The sequence below is a fragment of the Stenella coeruleoalba genome (assembly GCF_951394435.1).
Source record: "Stenella coeruleoalba genome assembly, chromosome: 19".
Classification (NCBI taxonomy): domain Eukaryota; kingdom Metazoa; phylum Chordata; class Mammalia; order Artiodactyla; family Delphinidae; genus Stenella; species Stenella coeruleoalba.
In genome coordinates, this window is record NC_137165.1 from 51029824 (window position 1) to 51051452 (window position 21629).

A 21629-nucleotide genomic window follows, 5' to 3' on the forward strand; every position below is an offset into this window, starting at 1 on the left:
GGCCCATTGGCTTTTATGACCCAGAGGCCACAACACCCCCCTGAGATCCCCAGTGCCCCTCCCATCGGCACCCCAAAATGCCAGTTCATGCAGGCACTGAGGCATCCTCAGGAGGGAACCCTAGGAGTCCTTATTCCGCCCTTTCCTTACCTCTCCACTTTCCAAAATTTAGAATCCTATTAAGATCTCAGCCCCCTCCACTTGTGACGTAAAGCCAGTCTGGAGAAAACGTCAGCTGTTCAACATCAAAATCCTATAACCAAATGCCCTGTTTCCGCCACGCAGATACCAGGCAGCGCAGAGATAAGTGAAAAAGAGCCTCTGATTGCTGCTGGCATTGCGCTATCTGCCGGGCCCAGCTGCGTGGGGCGGGAGCAACTGCGGACAGTCTCATCACCACCCCCCAGCCCCCAGCCCGTCCACCCCAGATGTCTCCTCCTACCCTGCCCGCCATGCTCTCCCCCACTCCCTCCACCTAGTTCCCACCTTCTTCGCCCCTCCCCTGCTCACCCCTTCTGCCCTTCGAGCTCTCTTCCTCCCACCCCTTCCCTCTTCCCCATCCCTCTAGGCCATGCCCCTCCCTCACTCCCTGCACTCCATCCTGCCTCCTCTGTCCCCTCCCTCATGTCTACACGCCCTGCAACCCTACCCATCTACCTGCACCCCTGTCCCTACCCAGTGCACCCAGTCTCCAGATGTCTCAGCCCCCTGCGTTCCTCCCACATCTCCTTTTGCCCTGTGCCAGCCACCGCCCCCCCCCATACCCTCTCCCCTTCTCACATCTCCATCCTCTGAGCTGCCTCTACACCTCTCTTTGCCCCTGAATCCCCCGAGGCCCTGCATTCCCAGGGACTCCTTCATAGCTGGTGTTCCTGGCCCCTCCCATCAGGCTCTCTAGATGGGGGAACTCCCCTGTCCCTGTCCCTCCCAAGGAGGGCATCCCTGAGCTGGTGTCTCTGGCCTGCAAGAGGGCAGAAGAAAGGGAACCGGTGTGAGGAGGGGGGTTTGACCCTTTACTGGGCGTGGGCTGTGGGTAATACCCAGGGAAGCAGTGTGAGGATTAACTGTGGGGAATGGGCTGCCCTTCATCCCGGACCCAAATCACAGAGTCTTCTCTGTGAACAGACATGGCCTGAAGATGGAGCTGACATGGTCGGCTCCAGGCTCTCTCCTTGCGCCTGTCCATCTCCTTAGTTCTGATGAAAAAATCACCGACCTTCAGTTCTGTGATCCTGGGGTGGGTTCCCTCCAAGTGTGTCTGTTGGAGGGGCTGTCTTTTTGATACATGCCACTGGCCGAAGGACTGCCCTGCAGGCAGGTTGGGCTAATTCTTCAGTGAGCCGTTTGGGACCTTCAACCCCCAGCAGCCCTGTCTGTCCTGCCACCTGCCCTGTGCTCAGGCCTCCTCACCTTGGCTGGTGAGGCTCTCCTCCCTGACCTCCTTCCTACATTTCTGCTCCACTCTTTCTGCTCGGCTCTGCTGTTACTTCCTTCAGAAAGCCAGTCACATCCCAGCCCACTCCCACCCTTCCTGTGTCCACAGTGCTCTGTGCACCCCCTCTGTAGCATCCATCAGAGTGTATTATAATTTCCTGTTTAAGTCATGGCAGTGCACACCTATGCTCCTGCCCAGGCCCCAGTGTTTGCAGGTGATGGGCAAAAGGTGGTGCTATCACCACCTGTGTGGTTTGAGTAGCCCCTCATGGGTGAGCTGCTGAAGGAAGGAGAGGTTATGCGACTTGCCCAGGGTCTCCCAAGTAGAGGTGGCAAGGTGGGGAACACTCAGCCTCCCAGCCTCACCCCTTAGCCACCCCTGTCTGGTTGCCCACTTCCCCACTAGACTGTGAACTGCTAAGGGGCCACATAGGATGTACCCTTGGTTCCCATCACCTATAGCTCGATGTGGCACAGGCTCTTCAGATTTGTTGAATACCTGGAGGAAGTATGGCGGCCACTTGGGCTTCCTCCAGACTCTTCCCCAAGAGCCCATCAGGGTTACTTTCAGAGTCTTCTCTCTTTCCTCACCTCCTTCCCCATCCAGCTGTGTTTTCCTTCACAGCCAAGGGGCCCCGCCACCCATAGCGGTGTGTGGTGAAATGGAGGGGTGAAGGGGGAAGGGATGGTTTGTCCACCAGTTAACCTGGGCCACTAGGTGATAATCAGGGTTTTAGTCTTTCCATTCATTTGTTCATTCATTCGATTATTTGTTCCTCCAACAAATATAAAGAACCTACTATATGTCAGGTACTGGATTTACAGTGGTGAATAAAACATATTTCCCAGCTCTTGCAGACCATGGTTGAGTAAAGAAAAAAATCAAAACATAATTAGTTTGCAACAAGTACCAAGGAGAGTGACCAGGGAACTGGGGTGGGGACTACGTTAGCTTTGGTGGTTGAGAAAGGCCTCTCATCAGAGATGTGATTTCCACTTGAGGACGAGAGACAGGATGGAGCCAGCAGTCTCACAAGGAAGCAGTGAGTGAGAAGGTCTCACCTGGGGGGTGAAGGACAACTGGGTCCCTTAGAAGTCCAGTCCTGCTGGACCTCTTTGAAGCATCCAATGCCCTCCTTCCTTGGGCTTTTGTGGTATTTTGCAATCTCATCTTCCTTCTCTTTGGGGTCTCTCCTTGTTCCTCCTTTCTCTCCCACAAACTCCTGGGGTGTCTGTACTCCTATTCTACCTTCTCACGAGGTGTTCTTATCCATGCCCATGGCTTCAGCCACCAGTTATATTTATATTTTGGTAATTCCTGCGTTAGTTATCTATTGCTCTGTAATGGATTACGCTGAATTGTAGTGGCTTCCAGCAACAGTCATTTATTAGCTCATAGTTTCTGGGGTTCAGGAATCTGGAGGTGGCTGAGCTGAGTGCTTTTAGCTCAGGGTCTTTCATGAGGTTGCAGCATGTTGGCTGTTGGTGGGAGGCCTCAGTTCCTCACATGTGGATCTCTCCCTATGGCTGCTTGAGTGTCCTTATGACATGGCGGCCAACTTCCCCCAGAGTAAGTATGACCTGATCTCAGAATCAATGCACCATCACTTCTGCCATGTTCTAGTGGTTACTCAGACCAGCGCTGGTCTGATGTGGGCAGGGGCTACATAAGGGGACAGGAGGTGAGAATTGTAGGGGCCACCTTGGAGGCGGGCTGCCACAATCTGCAAAGCAGATGACTGTTTCCTAAGCCTTAGACCCTAGTACCCAACCATCTACAAAGTATCACCCCCTACACATATCAGGGGCTCTTTGAACACATGTTGAAATCTGAACTCGATTCCACAAGCCTGGAAAAATTGTATAACGTAATTGTTAACATATACAAAGGTGTAAAGAATAACTTATAAACTACATTATCAACCCAGCTGAAGTCCCCTCAGTGTAACCTTCCCTCAGTCCTGTGCATCACACAAATTCTCCATCTGCCCTTTCCTAAATCTTAATTTCTCACTTGATTCCTGGCGGCAGCCTCCTGATTAAGATTCCTGCCTTGGTTTTTACCCCCTCCATCCTGTCCACATTGGCACGAGAGTGAGCTTCCTAAGACATGCATCTGCATCGTTTCCGGCTTCAAATTCTTCAAGTGGCCTTTTAAAGTCCTTGGCCTGACATTCAAGGTGCATCATGATCTGATTCCTGACTTATCGGCCAGTGTCATCTTCCAGTACATCAAATCCCACACCTCCTGCCCCATTGTTTGCATCCCTGGGAGACATCTCGCCTGCTCTTCCTTCCTGGCTCTGCACCTGCTGTCTCCTCCTCTCCCCTTGAGTCTCTGACTCACTCCAGGATTGGCACCTGGGAGCAAGAAAACCCTCACAGCATGAGTGAGGAGCCTCTGCTCAGGGTTCCACACATCCTTTGTCCACCTCTCTTGTCACTGGTACTTTATTCCTTCATTCTGTCACTCAGACATATTCCTTTAACACCTATGTGCCAGGCACTGTTCTAGATGCCGGGAACATGGCATTGAGCAAAACTAAGGCCTGCCCTGTGGAGCTTGCCATCTGTGGCCTCACCCCACCTCTGCTGGGATTTTTGGTTTATTGTCACCTGTCCCTCTGTACCACAAGCCCCTTGGGTACAGGTCAGTGTGGCGTTTCTTATCTGTGTCCCCAGCATCTAGCACAGGAGGGACTTGATGGACGTTCGGCGCAGGAATGGTGCTTTCTGGAAGGGCCAGAATGCGGGAACCAGATGACCTGAAGTCCCCTGACGTGTCTGGAACAGGCCCAGTTAACCATCCCGGGGTTTCGGTCATCGATTCCTAGACATAGGAACCCCGGTTTGGCGAGGGAGGCAGGGAAGTGGACAGCAGAGCCTGAGAACGCTTTGGATCATGGCTTGGCAACGCCATCTCATCAAGAGTTGCTCGAAACCCAAGCAGCCTAGCAATCCAGCAGTATACTGGAGTTCTCCTGTATTTGGGGAATATTTCTGGTTTGGGGCCCGGAGTCCCTTGGCCACTGGTCCCGGCCTCACGTCAGGGGTTCTGAGCCCCCAGCTTGAGCCCGGCTGTCACTCGGGTCACACCGTCTCCAGCCACTCCAATTTTCCCTGACCTTGCGGAAAATTGCTTCCCAAATGACACCCCTCCATTTCACAAGCTTTAAGCACAGTGTCGAGGACACATAAATTACATGAGGCCCTTCCCGTTCCCGTTGGATACGTTGAATAATGTAACATTTCAACAATACCTAAAGGTACACTATTATTAAAACACACTGGTGTTAAAAAAAGAAGAAGCAACACCAGTAGAGCTACAGTAAAATTGTCACAGACTCCCACTAGATGCCAGAATAATAAAACCCAAATTATTTTTGCCAGAGACAGGATTCATAAGGCATGAGAGGAGTCGGGAACAAAGCTGGTTTCACAAGAGTGGTTTAAAAATGGGAGGAGGAGATTCATTTATTCAGAATATTACATATCCCCTATAATCTTTACTACTGAAATGAGATGCTTCACATTCTTCTCTTGGTTAAAGAAATAGCAAGTTTCGCTTTCTTAGCTTGAGTCCCATTTTAAGCTCTGATTTTGGTTATTAGCTCATGTTTTGGGGGAAGCAGACTGAGAAGGAATTGGTGTGATGAGAAATCGAGGGGAACGCCGCCAGCATCTCTGAAAGATGCCTCGAGAGAGATTGAAGAGAGAAGATGGGAGAAGGGATGCTGGCACACAGGGAGGAGCGGGTTTCAGAGAAAAATAAGGAAGGAATACAGTGCCTTGCTGAACTACAAAGCAGGCAAATGAATGAGGACTCCACGTTTTAACGAATGGGTACAGTTAGCAGGATAAGCAGCTCTGTTTGGTTTGGAAATTTGGATGGTTTTTAAAAACGAAAACCGAATCCCTGCCATTACTTTGAATTTTTTCCCAGTTTTATTGAGATATAATTGACATATATAACTTTGTATTTGTTTAAGATGTACAACACAATAATTTGATATTTGTATTTACTACAAAATGATCACCCTAATTAGTCTGGTTAACATCCATCACCTCACATAGTTACTTTTTTTTTCTTGTGATGAGAACTTTTAAGATATGCTCTTAGCATCTTTCAAAAGCATATCTGTAGCACTGTTAACTAGTGTCACCATGCCGTGCATTACACCCCCAGAGCATATTCATATTATAACTGGAAGTTTGTCCCTACTGACCACCTTCACCATTTCCCCCACTCCCCACCCCCTGCCTCTGGTAACCACCAATCTATTCTCTGTTTCTATGGAAAATCTGTGCCATTACTCTGAATTTCTTTTACTTTCTGCCAGGCAGAACTGGAGGACTAAAAAGCTCCATTTTCTGCAATGAAATGCAGCAGAAAGGTGTGATGTGGGAAGAAAAGCCCATTTCTAAGATATGTATGTTGAGTCCTCTGGGATTCTGCTGATGCCATTTCTGGAGTCCCTTTGGGAAGCCACACAAGAATGCAGGCACATCTCTGGCAATGTTTGTATCCTCATTAAAACAAACAAAGTACAACAAACTCCCCAAAACTTGATTTCTGAAGATTTCAGAGTCCTTTGGGAAAACCTTTGCCGTAAGCAATGGGGTCCCCTATACTCCATCCTGCCCCCCCTTAGGCGGCTCCTGGGGTCCACAGCTGACCTTTATGAAGAGGCCTGTGGCTCTAGGGGCCCTGAGAGGTCATTTGACTACTTGAGGCATTAGGAGAAAATGCGTCTGATTTAGCAAAGCCTTCGGAATGTATTATCCCTGTGCCTCTGGGGGGAGCAGGTCAGGTGATATTCCAGACACCACACCTCTTGGAACCTCCGGCTCCTGGGTCTGTGTCTGCACGCAGTAGGCTCTTCATACGATGGGGCAAAGGGTCAGAGCCATTCATTTGGCTTGTCCTGGGTCACACAGTATGTCGGAGATGGGGCTGGAGGAGAACATGCTCCAAACTGTTCCACCCCAATGCCCCAGAGTCTCCAGGAATGTCACCCAGTCTGTCATGGAGGGCAGCGACTATGTGCCTTGTTCCAAGGAGGAGACGAAGGGATCCCGAATTCGAGACCTGCACTTGCAGGGCTGCACATGCCCAGAGGGGACGCTGTTGTCTTAAAGAGCCTCCCCGCACCCCCACCCCCACCCCAACCCACAACGGTGCGCATGTGCCGGCAGCGGACCCAGAGAGGGCACTATAGGGAGGGCTCCATGTTAGCTCATGGGCTGTCTCTGCTTCTCTGTGTTGCCTCAACCCAAGTCCTGTAAATAAAAACACATTCTCAGGTGACCTGTACTTTATAAAGGACTGTTGTCGTCCCAGTCTGTCTGTGGGCCCTAAAGTCCAAGTGCACCTTTCTCTTGGAGATCTGGAAGCAAATCCAGAATATCTGCTTGGCTGCTGGGCCTTCTCTCTGCAAGAGAAGCTGTGAGTGCGAGGGGCTTGTGTGGGCCCGGATTGCTGGCTTTGCTGTGTAGAACGTGAAGGTCATTCTACCTCTGGGAGTCGGAGACCATCCCGCTGATAGACCCAAATTAAGAACAGTTAATTCCATGTGTTGGTTTTAAGGTTGACTGGGAATTTTAATGAGAAACGTTACTCCCCTGCATACTGGTCAACCGGATGTGCCTTCCTCTCCTTCTTTGTCATTGTTCACTTACTGACTGAGCACCTACTGTGTGCAGTACTGGGCCAGGTACCAGGAGCCATGTTGAGCAAAGATCAACACAGGTCTGCCCTTATGGGACTACGTTCAGTCCTATTTCAGTGATGATGATGATGATGATTCAGCCAGGTTCTCCCCCTCCTTCCCTCCCCCCTGCCTCCCTCCTCCAGTCCCTTCATCTCTCCCCACCTCCTCACTCCCCTCCCCGCTTCCTCCTGGACCCCTCTGCTCAGCCCCTCGGGACAGAGTCCAGCTGCACGGTGGGCAGAGGACAGGGGCCCTCAGAGAGGAATGGAGGGGCTGACTGCCCAGTCCCTGGCTGTGTAACTACTCGTCAGAAGAGTTGGAGTTTGAGGGTGGCCAGAGGACCTTGTCATCCACACAAGTCTGTTCTTGAAGGAGCCTCCGCTGGGGCCTGTGCCCCTTTCTGTGTTGGCTTATTTTTTGCAGAAGATACCTTTTAAAAGCCCAGGTGTTAATTTTTCCATCTTCTCTCCCCAGTGGCAAGAATCCAACAGGAGGCCTTTTGGGGCCGGAGCACAAAAGGCAGCCCCCAGCTTCCTGCCTCCTTGGGAGCAAAGCTGGGAGCCGGGCTGGCTCAGCAGCTGCCGTGGGCTGGAGTAGTCAGACTGGGCCACAGGCCTGGGAGACTTCAGTTCCCAGCTGAGATGTGGGGAAGCAGGCAGTGGGAATGGGCTCTTTACTGCCCTCTGAGACTCAGCCCTCCCTCCCGCCCAGGCTCCCTGCCCTCGCCCTTGGCACTTTCCAGATCCAGGGCCTTCTGTATATCACATCTCCAGCCTTCCTGGGATGTAAGCCTCTGTCAATCCCCAAATTATTTTGAGGGCACCCGCCACTAATGCCAGGGGTGTGGATCCTGAAGCAGGTAGGGGGAGCAGGGAAGAGTCCTGGCCCACAGTGAGCCCTTGCGCCCTGGTGACCCTGGGGTTCTGGAATGGGTGTGGGCAGCGGTGGGGGTGGGGCCGCAGAATCCTCCCCCTCTGCCTGCCTCCCTGCAGTGGGAGGGGCGAGGAGGCCTCGCAGATTGCAGGGCAGCAGTGGGAGGCCCCTGCCTGCCTCCTGCGCAGGGTGTGCTCTGGCAAAGCCTGGAACCACGGGTGCCTGGCACCGAGCTTGGTACATGGTCGGGCGCAAGAAATATAATTCCGAGAATGAGGAAGACGCAGATCGCTCCTGCGACCTAGCCAACCCTTTTGCCTCAGAGCCCAGAGTCCGAGATGACAGGCTATAGCCTTGACCCTGAACCTGGCCCTGGGCAGGCTTGGCCTTCTGCTCTTTTCTTTTTGCCTTATCAACGGAGCCAACCTTGTGGGCCTTGAGAGAGGCATCTTGGCGACTTCATTGCTTGGCCTTTTGCCTCCACCCACGCTGGGCTCTGTGGGCAGGATGGGACCAGTTCCTTCCCCTGGCATCCCGGGAGCTGGGGCGCCCCATCTGGGTGAGCCCTGTGGTCCCTGAAACTGCGGGCCTGGCTTCTGCTCTGTGGGTGATGGATGGTGTTTCCTACTGTGGAGTGAGGGAAAATGTGCCACTGCAATCAGGGACAAGCTATTAGATAATCTCCCATTCAGCTCGGGTGGAGGAAAACAAATGAAGCGGGGAGAGGGGCCCCCCTCGGGCCCTGGCCCTGCTCTCGGCAGGCACTGCGTGTGGGGCAGAGTTAGGGCGCCAGGTGGGTGGGGGATGCAGAGACATTTGCCCCTGGAGAAGGTGGCCTGGATTTGGGGATCGTCCATAACGATCAGGGTGCTGGGGACTGGAGGAGTTTGGGGGCATCCCTTGGATTCTTACTGCCTGTCCCCCCTATTTTTGCGCCCTTTCCTTTGTCACTTTCTTGCCCAGGTTTGGGTACCGGGGACACGGGGGTGGTGCCTGGCTGGGGAGCATCCACAGCCCTACGTGGCTCCTGTTCCAGCGGGTCTGGGAGAAAATGAACAGCAGCCCTTGCCTTTTATGCCGGCTCCTGAGAATCACGCGGTTAGTTGTAAGAGAAGCCAGCCTACCTGCCTTCTAGCCCCGCCACTGGGGTTACCACCTGGAGCCGCCTCTACCTGGGCTCCCTCCACTTCCGCCTGAGCCCCTCTTTCTCCCCCAGCCCCTCCCCCAGCCAGCCCTCTCATTGCATTTAGCCCACTGACCTAGGAGAATCAGATCACACACTTGTTTCTCCCCTTGAAAAGTGGCCTGTGGAGCTCAGGGCTGTTCCTGGCCTCTCCCATGCCCAGCTCCTGGCTCTGTGCATGGCACGGATGGTCACTGGAAAGGCACATGTGCCCGGGCATGTCTCTGCAGTTGGCAGCACTCTGTGAGTTTGGCCCTGCCATTTGGGATGGGGCAGTGCTCCCTTAAGTAACCAGATTTTAGAAAAATAAAAAAACTGGTAATTTTTTCTTTATTATTTTAAAAAATCTCTGTTGTGAGATTTCTGGGGATGTGCCAATGGGGGCCTTTCCACTGGAGGTGGGGTGGGGCAGAGCTCAACCATTCCCTGGACAACATGATCTCACAACCCTGGCCCAAAGCCAGTCTCTGCAGGATGAGCAGAATGGATCCCCTAAATGGTTTTGTGTCCTGTTTGCCTGATGGCACTCACACTCGGTTAGAGTAAATTAAGCAAAAAAAAAAAAAAAAAAAAAAATTCAAGGCCCAGGTGCCTCCTACCCCTGCAAAACCCAACCGGACACCACCAACAAAATGAACAGAAACAACCAGCTCCCTTCTGTTTCCTGGGAATTCCTGCTCTAGAGACTGACACGGGAGGCCCTTCTAAGTAAACCTAAGAGTGTGAAACAGGAGAATAAAAGGGGGGGGGTGGTTCTTTCATTCATTCATTTATTCACTCGAATACTGAGTGAGCTCCAACGATGTGCCAGGCATGTTCCAGGCCCTGGAGATGGAGTTGAATAAAACAGATCAAGTGCCCGCAGGACGCTGGCGTTCCGGGGTGGGAGAGGGGCAAAGAAAGACCACAGGAAACAAGTGCATTTGTGTGACACCAGATTCGATAATTTCTGGGAAATTATCCGTGTAACAGCTGGTGCAAAGGCTTGATGTAGGGGGGATGCAGGTGCTTGAATGTGGAGGGACAGCCAGGAGGCCCAGGGGCTGCAGGGGGTGGGGAATGGTTGGAGGAGGGGCCAGTGGTGCAGCAGGAGGCCAGACTGCTTAGGGTCCTGTGGGTAGAGGAGGATTTACCCTGAAGTTATGCACCCATGGGCCCCGTGTAAGACCCTACATCTTACTTTTGCATCCACCATCTTGTCTTATTTTCTTAGAAAGCCCCCTAAATCGTATACGCTTCAGAGTCCGCAAACCTGGGTTGACCCGGCTTGCAGGCAAATCTGGGTGTTTCCTCCCAGTGAAGTAGGACACGTTTGGAGGGGTGCATCAGGAGAGTGAAATCACCTGAGGAATCTGTTAAAAAGAGAGGGACAAGGCAGTTGCCGCGGTGGTGGCAGTGATAGGTCCTGGAATCTGAACTGGGTGAGGCGGGAAGTAAGAGCAGGAGAGGGCATGAGACAAGGTGGTTTGGGACCAGCACAGAGGGGTCAAAGAATTGCAGGGCTCAGGGCTCCACAGCAAGAGAGCTGGGCAAGCAGCAGAGGACGTCACACCCCAGGCAGCAGTTGGGTTCTAATGATTTGTTTTCCACAAGGTTCCCCTTATTCCCCTGGGGTGTGATCCCTGGTGGCAACCAACTGGCCTTGAAGCTGCTCTCTCTTCTCTTGTTTATTAACACCAATGTTTGTTTCATATCAAAAAACGGATGTTTGCTCCAAAGGCATTTAACCTTTTTTCTTTTCTTTTCCTTCAGGTTGGAAGCCTGTCTCTGAGATCCTGAAGCTTTTCCTGCTGGTACTCGCCTTCCCTAGTAACCCTCCACCCCAAGAGAGTCCCAGAAAGAACCCCAGGGGGCCTCCTTGCTACCGCACAACAGACCTCACCTTCCACTACCAGGTAAGGCGCCACCTGCCCACCACACCCATCCTCGGAGTTTGCACTTGTGGTGGAAAAACATCTTAATGCGGCGATTTTATTTTACACGAGGGAATTGCAGGGACCTTCTTCTGCTGGCTCTGGTTTGCTGATTGTGGTGTCTTCTGTGGCTTCAGGGAGTAGGATAGGGAGAATCAGCAGATCCCCAGGAATGCCTTGGGTGGGATTTTGTAAGGAGTGGCTGCTGAAATCCATCAGCCTGGCCGTGAAGTTGTTATCCCAGGAAGGAAGGTGGACAGGGTTGTGTCCATTGTCCAGTGTCAGCACAAAATGCCTAGAGGCCAAGGTCGGGGTCTGACCCTCCCCTGCACGGTTCCGTGTCCTGCTGTGCACATTCCCCTGTAACCAGTGATGGGCTCTGATGCCTTCATCTGGCTCTAGAGGGGACTCGGTGATTGCCCTGTTCCTCCCTCCAGTGGCTGGACTGTACTTCAACCCTGGCACTCGCCACCTAGAGTTATTGGCAGACCCCAGAGGCTTAGGGCCCGTCCTCCCACAAGACTGCCCCACTTCAGCTGCAAGTCTCAGGGCCACTTGCACTTCTGATCACTGGCTACAGATTCGAGGGTTCCTACAACCCCCTCAGTTTTGATAATTTGTTAGAACAGCTTGCAAAGCTCAAGAAAGTGCTATACTTACAAGTAGTTTTATTATAAAGATACACATAGGAGGGGTCTGAGAGGGCGCCGGACAGACTTGGAGCCTCATGCCCTCTTCCGATAGAGTTAGGGCAGCTCACCCTCCCAGAACATCCATGTGTGTATCAACCACCAAGGTCCCGAGCTTTGGGTGTCCAGAGTTTTACTGGGGTCTTATTATGTCATTGGCCACGTGGTTGAACTCAGTCTTTAGCAACTCTTCCCTCCCCTGAGGTGGGAAGTGAAAATACCAAACCTCTAACCAGTACCCCTTCCTTGAAGCTATCTGAGGGTGTACCTGAGTCACCTGGTTAGCATAAAGTCAGCTGTGGTCTGAAGGGACTTGAATATCAAAAGGCACTCCCGTCTTTCAGGAATTCCATGGGTTTTAGAGGTTACCTCTCAGGTACCAGGGACAGAAACCAGAAAAATTCGTTATTACACCCGTGCAGCCCCGCTCCCTGCTGAGAAAATGCGCAAAGCTGGTGGGTCCATGTCATCCAGGGCAGGAAAGACCAGAGCCCCCATACCCCGTAGTCGGAAAGATACCAACAAGAATTCTGCAAAGAGACCAAAACACAGGCTGGTCTCTCTAATGCTCCTTAAAAGATGCCCATTTTAGAATCCATGGAATCAGATTCTACAGACGACACTGGTGGATCTCCAGGAATGCACTGCTTGTGTTCTTTTCGTGACGCAAATCGATTATCTTCCTGCCTCAGAGCATTTGGGTCCTTTTCTTCAGTGGGCTGGTGGGTCCACTGACTGGTCTGCATTCAGTCATCCAACCATTCCTGAGCCCCTCCAGGTGCCGAGCCCAGGTGTGGGTCTGGAGATGCAGTAGAGACACACCAAGTTCTTGCCCTCATAGTGTTTATCTTCTAGCGGGGACGTGGAGGGTAAACAGATGCTTATTTAGAGCAACGTCAGGTAGTGACACGGCTATGAAGAAAATGAGGTGGGCGGGGGTAATTGAGAACCGTGGAGGCTGCTGAGCACGCAGGCAGTCAGGGCGGCCCCGGGTGCTGGTGTGAGCATAGGTTGAAGGAGGCCACCTGGCAGAGCTCTGAGGGCAGAGGTCCAGGCGGGGGAGCGGCAAATACAAAGGCCCTGAGGCAGTGACGCACAGGCACATTGGAAAAGCAGCAGGAAGGCTGGTCTGCCAGGGTGGAGTGGGTGAGCAGGGCATGGAAGGAGGTGAGGTAGAGAGTGACCAGGCTACGTTCAGAAGCTTTTAGGTCAGGGTTAAGGATTTTGGATTTTGTCTTAAGGATGGTAGGAGCCATTGAAGGGCTCTGGGCAAGGGATGAATGACCTGATTTGAGTTGTATGAAGATGACGTTGCCTTCTGGGTGGGGGACAAACAGGGAAGGGAGGTCAGAGCAGAAGCAGGGGGACCAGCAAGGAGGATGCTCCTTCTCCCAGGGAAGGGTGACTGTGCCGTGGACCTGGGATGAGAAAGGTGTGGGTCTGGGGACGTGTTGGAGATGAGTATGTTGAACAACCCCTCTTCTACGCTGAAATCATGCTGTCATTCCGTTCCCTAAACCACTGGAGACCACTTAGAGAGCCCGGAAAGGAAGAACATATGCCCCAGACCACACTGGGACAGAGGAGCAAGTCCTCATGACCGATCAGAAAGTCTCAATCCCCCAGGACCTTCTGAAGCTTCCTCTCTGGGGCTCCTCACAGCGTTGCCATAAAACCAGTGCCAGGGCGCCATCCTCCGCAGCCCCTTCGTCACTCGTCACTGCACGCACCGAGATACCAGCCTTGCCAGCTTTCTGAAGCACCCTCACTGGACACATGATTTGGGGCTGACCTCAGCGTAAGCCAGATAACCCCTAGGGTCATGCACCATCCCCTTAATCTCAGGCTCCTGGTTCTGAGCAAGTGCACCTGGCTCTGTCCCTGGGGGAAGGGCAGCAGGGTGCCCACATCCTGAGGGCAGGTGACTGTGGATCAGCTCTGTGATCCCTCGGAGGGTACTTCTCCTTGCTGCCTCCTTGAAGGAGGCTGCAGGCCCCAGCCTCGCCTTTCTGTGGGTTTGAGAACGAGCATTCTCCTCAAAAGGTAAATCCTTGGTGTTGTGGAAGCTGAAAGCACTAGACTGGCCGATCCCGATGGCAGGGCCGGGAATTTGGGGCTCAGAGGAGGGCTATGCAAGCTCCTTTCCACCCGGAGCGGCTTCTGGGTACACACGCCCTTTCTGTCCCCTTGTGGCTTCCGAAGGCATGCTTAGGGAATGTGCATCAAGGGTCTTCTCCCTCCCAGTGGGGTGAAGCCCAGGGGAGAGAAGCATCGAAGGGAAGACCCTCACGTCCCGTTCACCCTGAGCAGCATTGAAGCCTGCAGAGGCAGCTGGGCCCTGTGTATCACCTTCTGATCACCTTCAGGTGGGTGGTGGGTCTGAAGGGAGAGGGCCAGGCACATTGATCAGCGGTCAGGCGTGCCGGCTGCTGAGCCCCTGCAGACACCCTCCCACCCAGTGGCGGTGCTCCCACTCTCCTCAGTGGGATCCAGATGCAGGCTTCAGAGGGGGCTGCCAAACCCACCCTCCAGGTGCCCCCATGCTTCCAGAGCTGAGGCTGAAAAGAAAATGAGGCATGGGGCAGCAGGCATCCCATCTGGTTTCTCTCCCCCAGGGGCCCCCTCATCCGTGACTTAATCACCTTCAGCAGGAACAGGCGTTTTGGAGACAAGTCGACCTGGGGGATGGAGGTTTGGGGGATGATGGTGCTGGGGAGAGGCGCCAACACAGGCACGTATGGAGCCCCTGCATATATACGTCTTCCATGCCCTCTCGCAGTGGAAGGTTGCCTGGAGAAAGTGCTCCCTAGGGGTACTCTGGGATCGGTGATGGAGAAACTGCACAGAAGGGCACACAGGAGCTTCTGCTCTGGTGAGCAGGCTGTTCCAGCTCCTGTGGCATGTGGGACTGTCTAGTGTAGCTCCCCATCGCTGCAGACGCATCCTCGATGGAGCCCTGGGGTCAGGTGGGGGCAGGAAGGGGTCAGAGGAGGGCGCGGGAGGAAGCTGTTTCCTCCCAAGACATTGTTCCATCCCTGGCTCCCTTCCTCTGCCTTGGAAAGGGTCCCATAAATTACATCCCATTCTGAGGCTCAACCTTTAAATATGGATTTGATTTGGATTTTACTGTAAGTTCTGAGTCCTTATTAAAAACATGGGTGGAAATTTATCTGCTGCAAAATGAGATTTGTCTCTTATGTGCAGTGGCAGAAGCCAGGGACAGATGCGTGCTCTAGACCAACAGGGCAGGACCCGCCTGCCAGTATCCAGAACAGAAACTCGCAGTGGGCATCACACACTCTTCTATCCGCGACCCTCCCCTTTCTCTCTCCCCTCCCCGTCGCCACTCTCATTGGACGGTCTGACTCCTTCCAACCCTCCGTGCTGTGCGTCACGGTCACTCAGACAGAGCAGAGGGCACAGCTGGCTGTTCCTTCTCCAGATGTTTTTTGGGGTGGGGGAGCACCTTTGTTCTGGAGCTGAGAGATGGACAAAGTCTTCTGCTCTGACCTCTGGCCCCTCAGAGGGTGCTCCTAAAACCTGCAGGGGCGAGAGAAGGGGAAAGTCCACACCCAAGAAGAATGGCTTTGGGCTGGGCCAGTCGCACTTTTTCAAGTACAGAGGAGAGCGCGTGGCCGAAGCGGGGGCTGCCCCACGCGTGTTGGGTCAGGCGTGAGCGTGTCGTGGCTGTGCAGCTAGCACTTCAGGCTGTTGTCCCCCCCCCAACGATATTAGAGCCCATCTGTCTACCCCAGTTCCCAGCCTAGGGGATGGACCCCTGAGCGGCAACATGCGACTTCCCATAAATCATTCCCGAATGAGCGTGCTTCCTGCACCATCCATCACGCTCGTCTCTTGTCTGCTTGTTTTTAAAAGCTGTTAAACTGGAATCCATCACATGGCACCCTCGGGGGGCCAAGCCGTAGCAAAGCCTGCCCGCATCAGCAATATTAATGCACACAGAGCTTTCTAGAGCATCGAGGTAAATGTCTCCCCGGTGGTGGGGAGAGGGAGAGCGTGACTTTATCTAGTTACACCAGAAGCTAATGGGATGTTTCTCTGACACTTGCAGTTATTACATTCCTGCCACGCATGAGGAAGTCCCGGTGGCTGCTGGGTGGAACAGGTAATACGCACCTGAACGATGAGGCTGGTGTTTCTCCCTTCTTGCAGAGGCATCTTATTTGCTTCTCATGCCTGATATTTTAATTTGAAGACTTTAGCTTGAGCCAGCTTTTGAAAGGAAAGATGAGTCTTTCTAGAAATACCTGTGGTTGCTCTTCTATTGCTAAACGTGTTTGGAAAAGAAGACTTGGGAGAGCGCTGAGGTCAGCTTTAATCCTTCCTTCTGAACATTTACTACTAGAACACGTTCTGGGGATGCGCCCATGAGGAAGGGGGAAGAGTCTGGAACCCTCTCCTTATATTCATTCTCTCCCTATCTCTCTCTCTCTGTCTCTCTTTCTCTCTCTCCCCTCTCCTTTCCTCTGATTGCGTGGGGAAGGCCTGGACCCTGTTTCTCTGTGGCTGGAATCTTCCAGCCTCTTTAACATTCACTAGTGCCAGGTTTGCCTCCAAGAACCCTTCTTTCTGTCCAAGACAGGTGTCACAAACCTCGGTGGCACTGGTGATATGCTGTCCCATCTGCTTTTGGTTTTTTGCTCTCCTTTTCTTTGCCTCATGTTTGTTGGTTGAAGGATGAAACCGCTTATTGGCACTGGTGTGACATCTTTTTAAAAATGGGAGAACAGGCCAGTATTTTTTGTTGGTGACCTTTGAACTCTGGGAGTGAGCAACCCAGGAGGCTGGGCGGGTGGCGGAGGGTGCTGTCAGAGCACCCCCTCGGCGACGGCGACGGGGCTGTCCAATTAGAGCCCATTAGTCACTCAGTGTGTTAAAGCATTAAGAACAATTAAGGGTGAGAAGAGTTTCCAGATGTAGCTTCAGCTCTGGGGCTGGAAGGGAAGCAATGCTGGCTGCTCCCAGGATGGAAATAGTCTGAGAAGAGTGGCAGGGATTGGCAGCCGTCTCATCAGAGCCCAGGGCTTTGAGATGGGGAACCTGTGTGTGTGGGGGGGGGCTCCAGATTCAGATGCTCTGTGGGCGAGTCCTGGGGCTGTGGCAACAAAGGACCACAAAACGGCGGGCCTTGAAACAACAGATATTTATTCTCTCACACTTCTGGGGGCTGGAGGTCTGCAATCAAGGTGCCAGCAGGGCCCGTTCTCTCTCCAGATTCTGTGGTCACTGGCAGCCCTCGGCGTTCCTTGGCTGGCAGACACATCATTCCAGTCTCTGCTTCCGTCACCACGTGACTTCTCCCCTCGGTGTCTGTCTGTCCCTGAGTCTTGACACACCGTGCCCCTCTGTGTATGTCCAAGTTTCCCTCACTTTATGAAGACTCCGGCTGTGGATTAGGGCCACCCTACTGCAGGAGGACCTCCTCTTAACTTGATCACATCTGCAAAGACCCTAAGTCCAAATAAGGTCACAGTTACAGGTACTTGGGGTGAGGATCTCAAGATATCCTTTTGGGGGGACACAATTCTACCTACTGTATCCGCCAAGACTACCGGGGAGGAAGGTGAGCCCAGACACCGTGAACTCTGCTTGTCCCCCACCCAGAAGTACCATCATTAGTCATTTTAAAGACAATGATAAGAATGTACCCATAGGCCAATTAGGAAGGCCAGAACCCTCAAGCTATAAGAGGGGCTTCTTGAAAACCCCAACCCAAGGTCATAGGTCCTCTGTAATTCAGGGGGGGGCAGCAGTGCCGGGTGCTTTTGGCTGAGGTCCTTTCTGTGTCATCAGTCCACTGTTGAGACTGGTCTTGAGAGCAAACTAAAAGTAAACAGTTCCTGCCGCACGTCTTGGGAGCTGTTTCAGAACCGGGCCAGTGAGGGTCTCCCTGGAGGCTTGGGAGGCCCAAAGGAAGGGATGCGAAGGTGAGGGAGAGAGGCCTCGGGGGAAGGAGGTGGGCGGCACGTAGCAGCGCTGGGGGTTAGAAATGTGGAGGCTCTGAAGCCTGAGGAGCGCAGCAGGCTACCGGAGGATGAAGTGCGGGAGTGAGAATCCAGGACTGGGGGAGGCCAGTAGAGAAAGGAACAAAGGTGTCAGGGGACGAGGGGGAGCTGAGGCTGCAAACGGCCTGGTACCAGCCGCACTGAAGTCTACGGATACAAAAGTCCAACATGGGTGGGGCATCCTCCTCGGAGAACGGAAAACAAACGCCGTCCGCAGTCACCTTCATGTGCACGTGGTGCATCTTCCCGTGAGATTACGGGCCATCGGTATCAGGGCCATGTCATCTGGTCCGAGCTGTAAAAGATTATCACCAGCAACAGCAGCAGGCAGGTGCGTGGAGAGGAGGGAGGGACAAGTTTTTGTGTTTCAGCGTGCTATGCTGACACACTTGTGCACGCATCACGTGCAGTTCCTGTAAAGGACTTCGGGCTTCAAGGACAAGTCCTGGACAGAGACGTGTGAGAGGTTCTACATGGATTTGTACAAATCCACTGATTCGAGATTCAAAATGGGCTACTGGGGGCCATGAGGGTTTGTGAGCCGACCTAACCCGGAAGTTGACGTGTGCTTGCTGGTCCCACTGCCGGACGGGCACTGGCCTAGGCCCCTGGGTCTGATTCCATAGAAGCCTTACTTTGTTCTTCTGCGTTGACGTGGCAGTGAACTCCCCTCAAAGGGCAAACAGATGAGTGGGGATTTTTATGGATTGGGAGAAAATTATTTTTTTTATCCGATTTGCAAGGATACATTAAGTATTCCCAGGCCTGGTGTTTTCAAAGACATCGGTGTTCTGAGGGGCAAAGAACAGAAAGAGTGTCAGCAAATGCCTCAGGAAGAAAAATTCATTTAGAAGTAGAGGTCGAGACAAGCTTAACTTTAGTGGGGGGTGTGTGCGGAGTGGGGGGAGAAAACATGGAGGTGGAACAGAATCCTTTTTCTCTTTTTCCTTGAGGCGGGAGAGGAGGTGACGCATGGACAGATGGTGTTTTGAGTGACCTTGTGTCGCTGAGTGTGGCTGGGTAACTGCTGGAATTGCAGGAAGCTTGCAGGGTGTGGCCACCTGCAGCTACCGGTGGGGGTTCATCAGGATGCCAGCATCCCAGAAGGACCTGGAAGCAATCAGAAGACAAACCCAAGTTCAACAAAGATCAAACAGCACACTCATGAAACAGCCTCCCGTGGGAGACGCCCCTGGGCCTGGAGCCTCTAAAGCAGTACGTGGGGCTTGGATATTGGTCCAGCCGACACGTTTCAGGTATCTTAGCCAAGGTCCTCATCTCTGTTAATCCTCACGATGACCCTGTAAGCTAGGTTCCCTGAGGAAACTGAGCTACAGAGGAATGGTTAGCACGGGGCCATCTAGAATGTGATCCCACAGCTGCTCCCTGGTGACAACACTGGCTCACGTGTCTCTAGGATCCAAATCAGAGCTACTCAGAGTGAGGTCCAAGAACCAGTGCCTGCCTGTGAGCTGCTGCCCTGGTCTCTGCAAGATGAGGATGGAAGTATTCATTTAGAACCTTTTACAGCCAATGTGAAAGAGCAGTTTTCTGTCCGATTTTGTGTCTACTGAACCTAATAATAAGAGATTGGGCTTTGTATTTTGTATGTCTTTTTATTCCATTCTTCCAGTAATCCCATTTTTATAGCTTTAAAAAACAAAAACCCAAAATGTAGGTCTGCAGTAAATTGGAAGTAAAAGAGTGAGTTCTTTGCCACAGGGTTTGAGAAGCACAGATACAGAGGATACATGAGTCAGATCACAAAACTGGTGAAGTTTGAATAAACTCTGTGGCTGATTGGTGTACCCAGAGCAGCATCCTTGTTTGGAATGTGGTCATGTGTGAGGGTGCATTCGTTTACTTGGGCTGCCATGACGAAGTGCCCCAGACTGCGTGGTAAAGGCAGGCATTTTCAGGAGGCATTTTCGCTGAGGCAGGTACAAGCCTTATTTTATCTTCTATGAAGAAATTAATTTGAGTGAGTTTTTCTCGTTTTCTGAGTCTAAAGGAAGGACTGGTTATAATTTCTTTAATGTGATGGTGCATCCCAGAGGTGGAACATGCACCTGTATGCGGTAGGCTGTGCTCAGGAAAAGGGAGATTAAATGGCTTGTCTTGGATGATAGAGAGCACACAGTATTCCACTGGAGGTATGAATTTTTCCTCTGAAGACTCCAAAAGGGCAGGAATATTAAACCTGCGCCCCTGAAAGACTGGGCATCTGTTGCCAGAAGGGGTCCAAGGAAACCTGACATTTCTTTGATGTCTTGTTATCTTAAAAATTCATGCAGATCTTACCTCTCATCCACGATATGCCCTTGTTGGTTGTGACGTAACAGTCCTATTTCTCTAAAGTACTTCGGCCGAAACGCTTTAGAAATGCTGTATATGCTTACTCAGCTACCCCCATCTCATCACCATGTTTCCTTGAGGGGCTTAAGGCGGTGGGTGGGGGTGGTGCCCAGGTTTGAGAAGCACTTGGTGGGGATGTGGGGGAAGGGATTCTAACGTGAGGTGCACGTGTGTGTTGGTGGGGCATGGATTGGATGAGATGAATTTTAATACCATCACCTGTGAAATCTGATGAGCCTCTTTATATAATGCTATGACATTTCATATAGAGGGCCCAGTACACTAGAGATGAGCTACTGAGTGAAGACACCCCACTCCCAATCACCACCCCACCTCCACCAGCCTGCCAAATTTGCTGGTAACAATCTCTACTCTTTCCTCTGTGTGGGTGGGGTGATGTCTCAGATACACGCATGTTGGCCACTGGGTGTAGGTTGTTGTCTCAGACACACCCATGTTGGCCACTGGGTGTGGGTTGTTGTCTCAGACACACCCATGTTGACCATTGAGGGTGGGGTGATCTCTTGGGCTGGTAACATCCATAGTTAGGATGAAATCCAAGTGTGTAAGTATTCACTCTCCAACGTTTATGGAGCACATTAAGGGCAGGAAACAGCCTGGTGCTGTGGGTCCTGAGCTAAGAATAGGATGGTACAGAGATTGATAAAATACAGCCTGTGGTTGGCAGGACAACCCGCACATGTGTGCAGAATTCTCACACTGAGTTCTTATTTAATCCTCAGGGCACCCTGTGAGATGTGCATCTCACAGGAGCCCAGGTCTGGAGGTATACCTCAGTAAGCAGAGGACCTTGAATCTCTCTCCCCCACCACTTCGTGCATCTTCTCCTGTCTCTGCCCAGCAAGCTGCCCTCCCCCTTACGTGGAACGTTCCTTGGCCCACATTATCACTTCCTGTTGGGAGGAGGGGGAACCCACCAGGAAGCCCTGGAACCTTGAAAGGAACCTGCTTCCTGGGGTCACAGATCTGGCTGTATCCAGCTGTGGGCAGAGGTGGGGAGTCCAGTGTGGCAGGCTCCATGCAGCCCCTGGTGTGCTTGGGGTGGGATCAGACCCAAAGACCAACATATACAACAGAGATCTGGGGAGTGCAAGCAGCAGCCCCCTCCTCCCCGCTGGGAGGTCTGAGAGCAAGTGGCCAGGTCCTCATTGGCAGGACACTGAGACAGGGATGTGGGACAGTTATCCAGGCAGGGGCATGTGGCAGGGCCGGGACTTGACATGGAGTGTGGGCACTCTGCTCCAAGCCCATCTCAGCTCAGGGCTGGTCCCAGGGCCTGGAGGGGCTTTGCAGGACAGAAAGGGAGAGTCATGGGGCCTTGGTGCTGCCAAGAGATGAGCAGAACCCTGGGCTGGAGCCTGCTCCCCACAGATCCAGACCACCTCACTCTTGCCCAGTGAGAATTAGTCCAGGCTTGGACACTT

The 21629-nt window shown here is 52.6% G+C and overlaps 1 long non-coding RNA gene across 2 annotated transcripts in view; it reads left to right on the top strand.

Annotated features, from left to right (window-relative positions):
- The window catches only part of LOC307177639, a 277789-nt gene that overhangs the window by 138254 nt on the left and 117906 nt on the right, over positions 1-21629 (top strand). Inside the window, exons 2-3 of one of the 2 annotated variants that reach the window (XR_013825079.1) lie at positions 10954-11096; positions 18783-20117. This is a non-coding gene — a long non-coding RNA (uncharacterized lncRNA). Of the gene's footprint in view, positions 1-10953; positions 11097-18782; positions 20118-21629 lie in introns of those variants that run through there. The other variant, XR_013825078.1, reaches the window with a different exon arrangement.